This window comes from Suricata suricatta, chromosome 5 (genome assembly GCF_006229205.1).
Source record: "Suricata suricatta isolate VVHF042 chromosome 5, meerkat_22Aug2017_6uvM2_HiC, whole genome shotgun sequence".
In the NCBI taxonomy this organism is placed as follows: Eukaryota; Metazoa; Chordata; class Mammalia; order Carnivora; family Herpestidae; genus Suricata; species Suricata suricatta.
Genome location: NC_043704.1, coordinates 60,150,441 through 60,163,024, shown reverse-complemented (window position 1 = coordinate 60,163,024; position 12,584 = coordinate 60,150,441). Strand labels below are relative to the sequence as shown.

Below are 12,584 nucleotides of genomic sequence, written 5' to 3'. Positions count from 1 at the left end.
TTATTACCACTTCTTCTGAGTAAAATATAAAGTTCTTAAAATTTGCTTCAAAGTACCTTATTCCTCGATGGCCTACAGTTATTAAAATTCACAATTACATATTCTTATGCAAAGTATTCCATAGCAAATACATCAAGGAGTGTAATAAAAAATGTGGTCTTTCCAATGGCTTACTGGCCCTACAATATCTTGTCCTCCCTGCCACTACAACTCTGATCTTTCCAACTACCCTTCCTCTTAGTCATTCTGTGTATACATAAGCTGAACTTGCCATTTCTCAAGGATACATACATTCCGCCCCAGGATCTTTGCACATGCTGTCCTCCTGCCTGGAGTACTCTTCTCCCAGATAACCACTCCTGTATCTCCTCCAGGTCTTTACTCAAATTTTGCCTTCTCTACCTATCAATTTAAAACTGCAAGAAGCAGGGATGCCTGAGTGGCTCAGTCAGTTGTGTATCTGACTTCAGCTCTCTCACAGTTGGTGAGTTTGAGCACCGCATATCCAGCTCTCTACTACCAGTGCAGAGCCAGCTTCAGATCCTCTGTCCCCTCCCCCACTTTTATTTTTATTAAAAAATAAAAAATAAAATTGCAACTTCCCTGCATTACTTTTCAATATCTGACACATTAAATCTTATAATAAAAAATTTTAATGTATTATCTATTTTTACAATTTTTCTGGGAGCAATTTTCTTTTTTCCTCTTCTTCTTTTTGCAAAACAGAACAGTTTAATAAATTCAGTTTACCTTCTTTATAGATATGCAATCTCAAAACCCCAAAGAATGAATGATTCAAGCCCAAACAGAAAACTGGTTGCAGATCCCTAAGTATAAAGTTTATTTTTGAGTGCTGGTCTAACTTGATAATTATTAAATATTAATTTTATATTAAACATAAAAATATTTAATAATGGAGATAAAACACACATACATATAAAATCTAATAATGTCCCCAAACAACCATAAAGAGTCACAGATCAATAAGTAATAAAGTACCAAATAATACACACTTATTTACTAAAAGTACAAATATTAGAATGATCAAGTAAGACTTCTTGAAGGCCAGGTAGAATTAGCATAAACTAAGAAAACAAGGACAGCAAAGGCATCCAAGTGGGGAAATAATGAGAACAAAAGAATGGAAATAAAAATTTCAGGAACAGTTAATAGATGGTATGACTGGAGTAAAAGGTTGAAAGGCAACAGTGAAAAGTAAGGATGCAACAGTAGAGAGATGGATCTGAGAGTCTAGAAATGAATTCCAAGTGGACTTTAGCCTATAAATAACAGGAAAATAACCAAGGGAGAATTGTTATGAGAAGAATGATGTTTAATTCATCTAACAGGTTAAAGTAGGGGAGGGAATGTAAGCATGATAAGAAGCTGGAAAGCTCTGGAAACAGTTATGGGTTGAGTGTCAATGGAATTCAATTTATTAAATGTTTATGGAGCTCCCACCAAGGAAAAGGTCCTGTGTTTAACTTAGGGAGTAAGGACTGTGAATAAAAGGAGCTTCCACAGGCTTAAACAAAGGTACTATAAAGCAAAATGACTTTAGTGTTCAAAATGACAACACCCTGAGAGCAGAGAAATTGGTTCAGATGTGGGAGAAGTGCAAACCAATGTAGATGAGGTAGGGGGAACAGGTTGTTGCTGGAAAGAATACAGAAAGAGAAAGGAAAAACAAACCTTGTGCTTTAGGGATTAATTCAGGCAAGGTTGAGTTGTGTTTTTGTCTTCCTGAAGCCACTTAAGGATCATGACAGAACCATATACTCCATGGGACACAATTTGTAAGCCATTAACCAAGATATGGGAGAATTGGGGAGGAGAGTTTAACAATGAAGTCCTTAACAGTGGAAGTCTGTTGAATACACTTCATGGCTTCAGAAGGGTAACAGTGGATAGAACTAACAAGGAAGAACCCAGTGATTAAAGAAAGAAATGAGTGAAAACAATGATGAAAAACACAAATATGGGAGACCTTAGAAGTGAGAAGAATATGATCAAAGGAGCAAGAAAGGTAACAAGAACTTGAAGATGGCAATGATAAGGTAGAGACTATCAGCAGACTGGTAATTTATTTATAATTTATTATAAAGGTAGTAATTTATTGATAAAGGTAGGTTATACTTATATCCATTGGAAACAATGGAAGTAAATCAGAAAGAAAAACAAACCAGATACCACAATCACAAATGTCACAATAAAAGAGACAAAGATTTTTCTGTTCTCAAGGAAAATTAAATCAGAGGAAGGCAGCTGAGGGAGGAAGTGATGAAAAGGGGAAATTGGCTTCCTAAAATTTTCTAACTTCCTAAAGATGCAGTAAAGGGGGCTGTTAAGTAATCAGGTATGAAATTGCAAAAGAATGGAATATAAAAAAAGATAGAGCAATTTTCTAGAAACTACTTAGATAATAAGGAAAAACCCAAAATTTAAAGGCAAACATTTGGGAAATGGGTTGGGCAAAGTCTTCAAAGTAGTGAACAAATGAATGAAGTCAAATCTTAATCTTCAGAAAATAAATTTCAACGTCAGAAAAGAACTTGATAATCAGAGTGTAACTTCTTCCCCAAATATGAGTTATTTCCTACGTAGCTTGCATGATACATGGTCACTTGCCTATTAAAGTGGAAACAGCATGAAATTTTGAGTCAGAGGATTTCAGACACTCCCTGGCTCTACTAGGGACATGCTGCAGGAGGGTCTGAACAAATCGGAAGTCTCTTCATATCTTCATTTGAGAAGCAGGAACAATTCTACTACCTACCCCATAGAAGCGGCTGAATTACAAATTTGTTAAATGTTCCTTGTGAATTTCTTAAAAAATTCTTAATGTTTATTTATTTTGAGAGCGAGACAGACAGAGTGCCAGTGGGAGAGGGGCAGAGAGAGAGGGAGACACAGAATCTAAAGCAGGCTCTAGGTTCTGAGCTGTCAGCACAGAGCCAAACACATGGCTCAAACCCATGAGCGGTAAGATCATTACCTGAGCTGAAATCAGATGCCAAACTGACTGAGCCATCCAGGTGCCCCGTGTTCCTTGTGAAATTTAGATGCTTACAGTAATTTCATCAGTAATGCCAATATTTACAGAGAGCTTGAATTTTGAAAAAGCCATTCTATTTTTTAAAATCTCCCCTTAGAAAATATCATATTCCACGTAAATCTACTTCCCTATTCCTTCTACCCTCTTGGTCATTTTTTCCAACAGCTGTAGACACAGAGAGCAGGGATCTCTCCAAGGAAATTCTCTTTAGTGCTTTAACTCTCCAAGGGTGTTTTTCAGATTTCTCTATTCAGAGGTTACTCTTTTCTTTTAAAGCAGAATAAACAAAATTTAAAAAAATAGTATTCTGAATGTTATATGAGTAAGTACTGAAGAATACCATTTCATCTGCCCTGGCTGCTTCTTTTACTAGGACAGAGAACAAGGCTTTGAGTCAGACAAATTGAGTTTGAATTTTAAGTTGCATCCTTGGGGAAGTCACATCCTTTCAACCTTTTGAGCCTCGGTTTCAATTGTAAAATCTAAATGGGGTTGTTGCAAGGCACCTAACTGTAAACCTAACAGAAAAGTAATAGCGATGGAGCCTGGGTGGCTCAGTTGGTTAAGTGTCTGACCTTGGTTTTGGCTCAAGTCGTGACTGCATGGTTTCGTGAGTTTGAGCTCTGTGTCAGGCTCTGTCCTGGCAGTGCAGAGCCTGCTTGGGGTTCTCTCTCCCTCTCTCTGCCCTTCCCCTACTCACACTATCTTGGTCTCAAATAAATAAACTAAAACTAAAACTAAAAAAAAGAAGTAATAGTGATAACTACCAACTTCATTCTGTTAATGCAAGCTAATCTTGCCTAACTTCCTAAAAAGAACTTAGTGTAATAATAAATGTATTTTATTTACTAGTGTATTCTTACTTTCTTGTTACTTGAACCAAATCTAGTCACTTGGCTAGTTTTTTTCTTAGCTATTATGAATATTTTACCATAACTTTATTTTTTAAAGGTAAACAGATTTTAAGCATTGACGATGTGCCAGGTGTCGTGTTACAGGTTGAAAATAGAATAGAGTGATAGGACACAATCTCTCCCCGGAAGCTTCTGGCCTGATGGGATGGATATAAAGACAAGCAGATAGCCACAATAAGTGACACATATGCCATCATAGGAGTTGTGCAGGCTGATCTGGGAGAACATAAAGCAAAGACATGGAACCTAGACCTGGGCAGGACAGGCATGGTTTGGAAGAGGCTAGGCTGAGACCCACAGGATGAACAAGGAGATCCTGGAGGACACAGTAGGGCTTCTTCACAGGTGGTTCGCACCTTCCCGGGTTCACTATGGTATTCTGGAGAGTTCATAAGGCAATAAAAGTCTGTTCTGATTTTTTTAAATAAGTATTTATATACGTTCCCTTTAAAACAACAGTGGCAGCCTCCAAGTGTACGAGCAATGATTAGTGGAAATCAGAGGGTTTATTCATGATTCAGTTGCCTTGTGGGTTTATCACTCAGCTGAATAACCCAGCCACCATGGGAACTAGTGTTTCTATAATTTTTAACTTTTTTATTTTCAGGCGTATGTTATTTAATTTATGCCAAAGACAGCAGACATTAGAAACAGTAATATCAAATAAGAGAATTAAGAGCCTAAATAATAATTCTATAAATTTACTTAGAGATGCTTTCACTATGAATATAGACTCACAAATCTATATTCATCTGATTAATATTCTTACGTAGCAAATGAAGATGATTCTACTTTCTTAAAAATTTTTTTTAAATGTTTTATTTATTTTTGATACAGAGAGAGACAGAGCATGAGAAGGGGAGGGGCAGAGAGAGAAGGAGACACAGAACCAGAAGCAGGCTCCAGGCCCTGAGCTAGCTGTCAGCACAGAGCCTGACGCGGGGCTTGAACCCATGAACGTGAGATCTGACCTGAGCCGAAGTCAGGGGCTTAACTGACTGAGCCACCCAGGTGCCCAGTGGATGATACTACTTTTTAAAAAGTCAGTGTCAGGGTGCCTGGGTGGTTCAGTCAGTTAAGCGTCTGTCTTCGGCTCCGGTCATGATCTCACAGTTCATGGATTCAAGCCCCGCATCGGGCTCTGTGCTGCCAGCTAGCTCAGGGCCTGGAGCCTGTTTCAGATTCAGTATCTCCCTCTCTCTCTCTGACCCTCCCCTGCTCACGCTGTCTCTCTCTGTCTCTCAAAAATAAATAAAAACCATTAAATAAAAATTTTTTTAATTAAAAAAATAAAAAGTCAGTGTCAAGAGGAGAAAAAATGATAACTATTATGAGTAACTGCTTTTTCTATGCCATTGAGTTATATGTAGAGAAGTGATTGCAAATATATCCCCAGCTCTTAACACATCTTTCAGGATAAAGTAAGAAAATTATGAAAACATCAGTTTTTGAAGTATAAAATGCGGGAATTTCTAGCACTTTTGTCCATTTCTTATGTTTTAACACAGTTAAATTTTAATCTTGGCTCCAGCAACTCAGACCTTTACGCCAGCTGTGCCACTGCCTGGAATGTGTTTTCTCACTCCCATGAACAGTCTCCCTGTTCCCACTGTCAGCCTCAATGCCCTTACTGCTCTTCTTCACAGCACTTATAAACTACCTGAAAGAATATAATTTTTCTTTTTAGTTCACTCTTTTACTATCTGTACCACTCCCTAGAATGCAGGTTTCATGAAGGGACACAAAACAGTACCTGGGCAAAGAAAAGAAGCACTCAGTGAATAGTTACTTAATAACTTCATATCCACCAATACCACCTCCAATTTACAAATGGGAAACCTAAGGAATGGAGATTTAAGTAAGTTTTCCCAGGATCACAAACTGAGAAAGAAGGAGCAGTGGGATTTGAATCTCAGCAATCTGACTCCAATGCCTCTGGGCCTTAAGCCCTGCACACTCTGCCTCCTAAATTAACAAGGCTGGTTTCTAATGTCTACATCTGAACAATCTTATATGGTAGGAAGGACAACAGTCTCTGTCTCAAGGCAATACTTTTATCAAATTAGACTCAGGGGGCGCCTGGGTGGCTCAGTCAGTTGAGCATAGACTCTTGATTTCGGCTTGGGTTGTGATTTTGTGGTCACAGGATAGAGCCCCGTGTCACCTGACTGGGATTCTCTCTCTCCCTCTCTGTTCCTTCCCTGCTTATGCTTTTACTCAAAATAAATAAATAAATAAACTTTTTTTTTTTTTTAAGACTTGGAGATGTAGCATCCAGATCCCCCTTCAAGAAAGGACAGGAGAATGTCATCAGTGGACAGCCAACAGCTGCCAGTCAACCCTTCAGAGTCTGCCACAGTTGCAGAGCTGCCTTGCCCACATTCACACCCTTCACAGGGCAACCTGTATCTGGTGACCGAGCAAAACGGAGGTTTAAAGACCCAGCCATGTCTACCAGATATGGGATTCTCTTACAAGTAATACTCACTCCAGATTTCCCCACAGGGTCAGCTAAGGCTTTTCTAGGCTTGAATTGCACTTCAGCCTCTCTTCCCAACTTGGGAGTCTGTCCCCTTCCTTTTACATGTGTGGATCCCTAAAAAACATCTTATACAGCAGACTCTTGGCATCTGATTCCAGAGAACCCAAAATGCTCAAATAATGAACAAAGTAAATAATTACCCCCTGGATAACTGAAACTTAGACTCACACTTGAACCACAAAGATCTCTGGCCTGTTTTCTTAGTTATCCTGTAACTAGTTATTCTGTGAAAGGGGAAAAGAAATACAAAAGTGGCTTTAGAAAGCAGAGCACTTAGGGCAATGTTGGGGCTAAGTCAAGCAACTGACATAGAGATCAGGTCTCCTTACAACCAAAGCCTTAGTTTCAATAAGGAACTTGCTTTTTGTCCTTCAACATAAACTTAGATAGAACCCATCATCAGTAAAGGAAAAGAAGTCTCAATGAAGAGTTTATTTAACTTCTAAAGTACTATTTTCAGATAGAGTTGGAAAATACATTTTCCATGTCCAGAAGTTTTTGGCTCCAACTTCTTAACATTTAAACACTTTGAGAAACTTTTAAGCACAGGCCCAAGGTAATGGGCTCTTTTGAAAATTGAATTTTCAATTCCCACAGCAATGAGATAAGGGTTCCCATTGTACTTCCAAAGTTTTTTCACTAAAGCACCCCTAAAGGAGAAAAACAAGTAAGAGTGAATAGATACCCCCCTACCTCCTCCCAGTCCTGACAGGGAACAGTATGTGATAGAAGTCCACTGTAAGCAGGGAAATTTCTTTGTATGCTCTTGTACATCTTCTTATTCCAAGCAAGTTTTGCACTCTATCATATACAATATCTATTTTATAAGATAAATAGGAAATTGCTTCCTTCCCACAAATAAAATAAAAATTATTCATTAGATAGGCGTATTATATTGACTTAATCACTGAATAGAGCTAAACATATAGCAGTTCAATAAGCATAGTCACAACATACTACTTTGTGTCCATTAATCACCCTTTATTGTTATCTATGAAAACGGTGAAAATAAAAATACCTCAGTATCCAATGGAAAAAAAGACAGTCTCTTTAGCAAATGGTGTTGGGAAAACTAGACAGTGATATGCAGAAGAATGAAACTGGGCCATTTTCTTACACCATACACAAAAATAAACTAAAATGGATGAAAGACCTAATGTGATACAGGAGAAAATACGCAGCAATCTCTTTGACCTCAGCCACAGCCAACTTCTTACTAGACATGTCTCCAGAGGCAAGGGAAATAAAAGCAAAAATGAACTATTGGGACCTTATCAAGATAAAAAGCTCTGCACGGCAAAGGAAACTACCATTAAAACTAAAAGGAACTGATAAAATGGGAAAAAAAATATTTGCAAATGATATATCAGATAAAAGATTAGCATCCAAAATCTATGAACAACTTACCAAACTCAACGCACAAATACTCCAGTAAAGAAATGGGCAGAAGACATGAATAGACACTTCTCCAAAGAAGACATCCAGATGGCTAACACACACATGAAAAGATGATCAACATCACTCATCATCAGGGAAATACAAATTAAAACCACAGTGAGATACCACCTTACGCCTGTCAGAATGGCTAATATTAGTAACTCAGGAAACAATATATGTTGATGAGGATATGGAAAACAGGGAACCCTTTTGCGCTGTTGGTGCGAATGCAAACTGGTGCAGCCACTCTGGAAAACAGTATGGAGGTTCTTCAAACAAGTTAAAAATAGAACTACCCTACGACCCCGCAATTGCACTACTAGGTATTTATCCAAAGGATACAAATGCTGATTCGAAGAGGAACATTCATTCGAATGTTTACAGCAGCACTATCAACAATACCCAAATTATAGAAAGAGCCAAAATGTCCATTAACTAATGAATGGATAAATAAGATGTGGTATATGTATATGTACAAAAGAATACTACAATCAAGAAGAATGAAATCTTTCCATTTGCAACAATTGGATAGAACTAGAGTGTATTATGCTAAGCTAAATAAGTCAGTCAGAAAGACCAATACCATGATTTTACTCAAATGTGGAATTTAAGAAACACAACAGATGGACATAGGGGAAGGGAAGAAAAAAATAAAAGAAAAACAGAGAGGAAGGCAAACCATTAAGAGACTGTTAAATACAGAGAACAAAGGGTTGAGAGTTGCTGAAGGGGCGTTGGATGGGGGATGAGCATTGAGGAGGACACCTGTTGGAATGAGCACTGGGTGTTATACACAACTGATGAATCACCGGGTTCTACTCCCAAAACCAATACTACACTGTAGGAAAACTTGAATTTAAATAAATAAGTTAAAAAAATACCCCACACTAAAATCTTCTGTTTCATTATTTAATGCTTATACCTCTGTGTGAAAAAGCATAGGCTTTTAAAGATGACATTTTAGGGACATCTGGATGGCTCAGTTGGTTAAGCGTCTCACTTCGACTCAGGTCATGATCTCACAATTCGTGAAGTCGAGCCCTGTGTCAGGCTCTGTGCTGACAGCTCAGAGGCTGAAGCCCTGCTTCAGGTTCTGGGTCTCCCTCTCTCTGTGTCCCTCCCCTGCTTACACTCCTTCTCTCTCAAAAATACATAAACATTTTTAAAAAAAGACAACATTTTAACTCCAAATAAGCAAATTATGTTGCAAGTTATATTACAGTGAAAGATAATCTTACCCCAAATCTCCATAACGTCCAAAATAAGAGGATATGATTTCATGCTACATTTTTATATGCTACTTAATAACTCCTTCCTATTACAAAATACAGCTATTCTTGTTGCTTTCTATCATCTAAAAAGTAAAAGCAAAAGGGCGCCTGGGTGGCTCAGTCAGTTATGCATCAGACTTCAACTCAGGTCATGATCTCACCACTTGTGAGTTCGGAGCCCCATGTCAGGCTCTCTGCTGTCAGCACACTTCAGTTCCTCTGTCCTCCTTTCTCTCCCCCTTCCTTCCTTGTGGGCACATGTGTACATGTACTCTACCCTCACCCCCAAACAAACATTTTAAAAAGATAAATAAAAGCATGATACCTACTTTAAAAACAATTGCTTTCATTAAAACAATGTGGTATACATAGCTGCAATCAGAGAAATCCAGTTTATGATAATATAAAAACCTTGCGTTTACTTTCTTGATTCCTATTTTAAGGCTAAAAAGTAAATGCAATTTACAACGAAGATTTCTATAGTCACAAATTATAGGGTTTTTAAACCCATTATTTGTAAAAAAAAAAAAAAAATTAAAAGCAAAACCTGCTATGGAAGGGAAAAAATCCAGAAAGTTAGCTCAGGCAACCATCTGATCTAATGAGTCATCTGTCTATCCTCCTCACCGCAGAGGCAGATCACAACATGGAGGCCCACGTCTGTTTCCTCCATTTAACAAAGTTCTATCTAAATTGCTACTGACTGATGCACTATACCTGGTATTTCATCATTCCAGAAATACAGAGGGCTAGTGAGGGCAAGTATGAGGTGTTATGTAAGGGCTAAACACCAAGTTTCCAAGACAATGCTATTTACATATAAAATCCTTAGACACTTAATACTTAATTTTGCAGAGAGTTTACGTTCTTAGAGAAAGGCAGCATAAATCTGGTTGATATTCTTATGCTTGGTCAAAAAAGCTAAAGAATAAGTAATAACACAGTAACAAGTAATAAGCTAGTAACACTACCTTACAGAGTACAGTGCTAAATCATTTTGTGAAACACTTTCCTATTCATTTTACTTAATCAACCCACCTAGTAACTCCATTAAAAAGGCTTCCGCAGCGAAGACTATGCATAACTAGGTTTCCATTTGTATCTTGCCAACAAAACCCTAAACTGGTTCAAATTTTGGTAAGCCCATGAAGGTAATTCCAGTTCCTTTGCGATAGGTTTGGAAATGAGTGTGTAATGATGTTTTGACTAATAAGAGGTAAGGCCAAGTCTGTTGAAAAGCTTGTGGAAATGATTTTTTTGCATTTTAAAAGATCCAGGCCATGATAAACATATTTTGCTCTGGATGTGTTTCCCTGCCTGGGACATGAACAAATTTAGGACTTTGTAGGGAGCCAATCTAAGCAGACAGGCCACCTTGCATCTGGGTCTTTGTTGCTTTTACCAGTCTACCAAATTAATCAACATTAGAAGAAAAAGTCTCAAGAATAAATATTTTTATGTTACACATATTTCATATTGTTATTTAAAAAAAGAACAATGAATAGACCAAGGGTTAAGAATAAAGGCAAACATAAGGTAAACAATTAAGATTCCCTTCAGTTCAAATTTTTATAAATAAAACTGTACTACGTTGAGTGTGACAGTGCAAACTTTTAGCAAAAAAACCCCCCAAAATACTGGGGGTGCCTGAGTGGCTCGTCACTTAAGTATCAACTCTTGATATCGGCTCAGGTCATGATCTTACAGTTTGTGACATGGAGCTGCATCAGGCTCTGCACTGACAACATGAAGCCTGCTTGGGATTCTCTTTCTCTGCCCCCCCACCCCGGGCCCCTACCCCACTTGTGTGCACATGTGCTCTCTCTCAAGTAAATAAAACTAAAAAAAAATTTAAAAACACAAAATATTCAATTTACTGTTTAAGTTTTTGGTATGAATTTATAGGGTGGAAGCCTATGATAAATGGTAAGCCATAACATGAATATACTTGAGTATTCCTGCCTTCAGGGAGCATATTTATCATTTTCTTACCCTCCCCTCCAAATATCAAAGTATCTTGCCCAGCACTAACTTGATAAAACGTCTGAAATTAAAAACATAATATCAACTACTATTCATTAAGTACATATCACACTCTAGGCATTATGTTAAAAAATCGGCACATCTCATTGAACACTTAACAACAGTCCTATGATGTTGGCTTGTTTGCTCAGAAAATAGGTTTTGAGACTTAAGCAATCCACTCAAGACAACAGTGCTATAAACTGGTGACGCACAGATTTAGTCCAATTTTAAAATGTAGGCATTTTATAACAATTCAAAAGACCTTATTTTACCAACAGCTTTAACCTTTATTACCTCTCTTCCTTTTGTAAAATGTTTATTTTTTAAAATGTTCAACGTTTATTTATGAGACACAGAACATGAGCCGAGGAGTGGCAGAAAGACAGACACACACAGAAACCAAAGTAGACACCAGGCTCTGACCTGTCAGCACAAAGCCCAATGCAGGGGTCGAATTCATAAACCACGGGATCATGACCTGAGCCGAAGTCGGACGCCTAACCAACTGAGCCACCCAGGTACCCCTGATTTCTGAGAGAGAGAGAGAGAGAGAGAGAGTGCGCGTTCAAGCAGGGGAGGGGCAGAGAGAGAGAGAGAGAGAGAGAGAGAGAGAGAGAGAATCCCAAGCAGCCTCCATGCTGTCAGTGCAGAGTGCAATGTGGGGATCGAACCCACAAAACACAAGATCATGACCTGGGCAGAAGTCAAGAATCAGATGTCCAACTGACTGAGTCACAGAGACACCCCTCTTACTTTTCTTTCTGAAACCATGGGTTCCTATTTTCCATTTGTAACTGAGTCTATGTTACAACTACAAAGGTTAATATTCATGCAAAAGAAAGGAGATGAAAAAAGGCGACACACCATTCACAAACTAAAGAGTAAGCATTAGAACAACCAAGAACTGACTGCTCCTAAAATATCCATCTCGTAAAAAATTAAGATTTTTAAAGAACAGTGCATAATGCCATAACACAAACTAACTGGTTATAATAGCAGGAAAAAAAAAGAGTAAATATTAATGAACTGCAAAGTAAATAGGCATATCTAAGAGGGAAATGACTATCTTTGGAGCAAATAAGAATATTAATGAAAACAGACCCAATTTTGCTACTGTTCAAAGCAGGGAATAGTAATGTAAACTTGCTGGTTAATAGACTGTCATAAATTTGAAACAATGAAGCTACCTAAGTAGTACCTGAGTGAGAAATTCCTCTTATTTTTCTCATTTCTTAAACTTAAACTGGAGTGTAAAAAGCTCTAGTGAGGCTAATATTAATATCCCATTTGACTTTCTGTGAATTTTTAGAACACTTTCTCAATTTCAGGTTAAAAAAGAG

The 12,584-nt window shown here is 37.8% G+C and overlaps 1 protein-coding gene across 2 annotated transcripts in view; it reads right to left on the bottom strand.

The window, feature by feature from the left end:
* ATP6V1A (ATPase H+ transporting V1 subunit A) overlaps positions 1-12,584 on the bottom strand; it is a 59,568-nt gene that overhangs the window by 28,992 nt on the left and 17,992 nt on the right. The window lies entirely within an intron of this gene.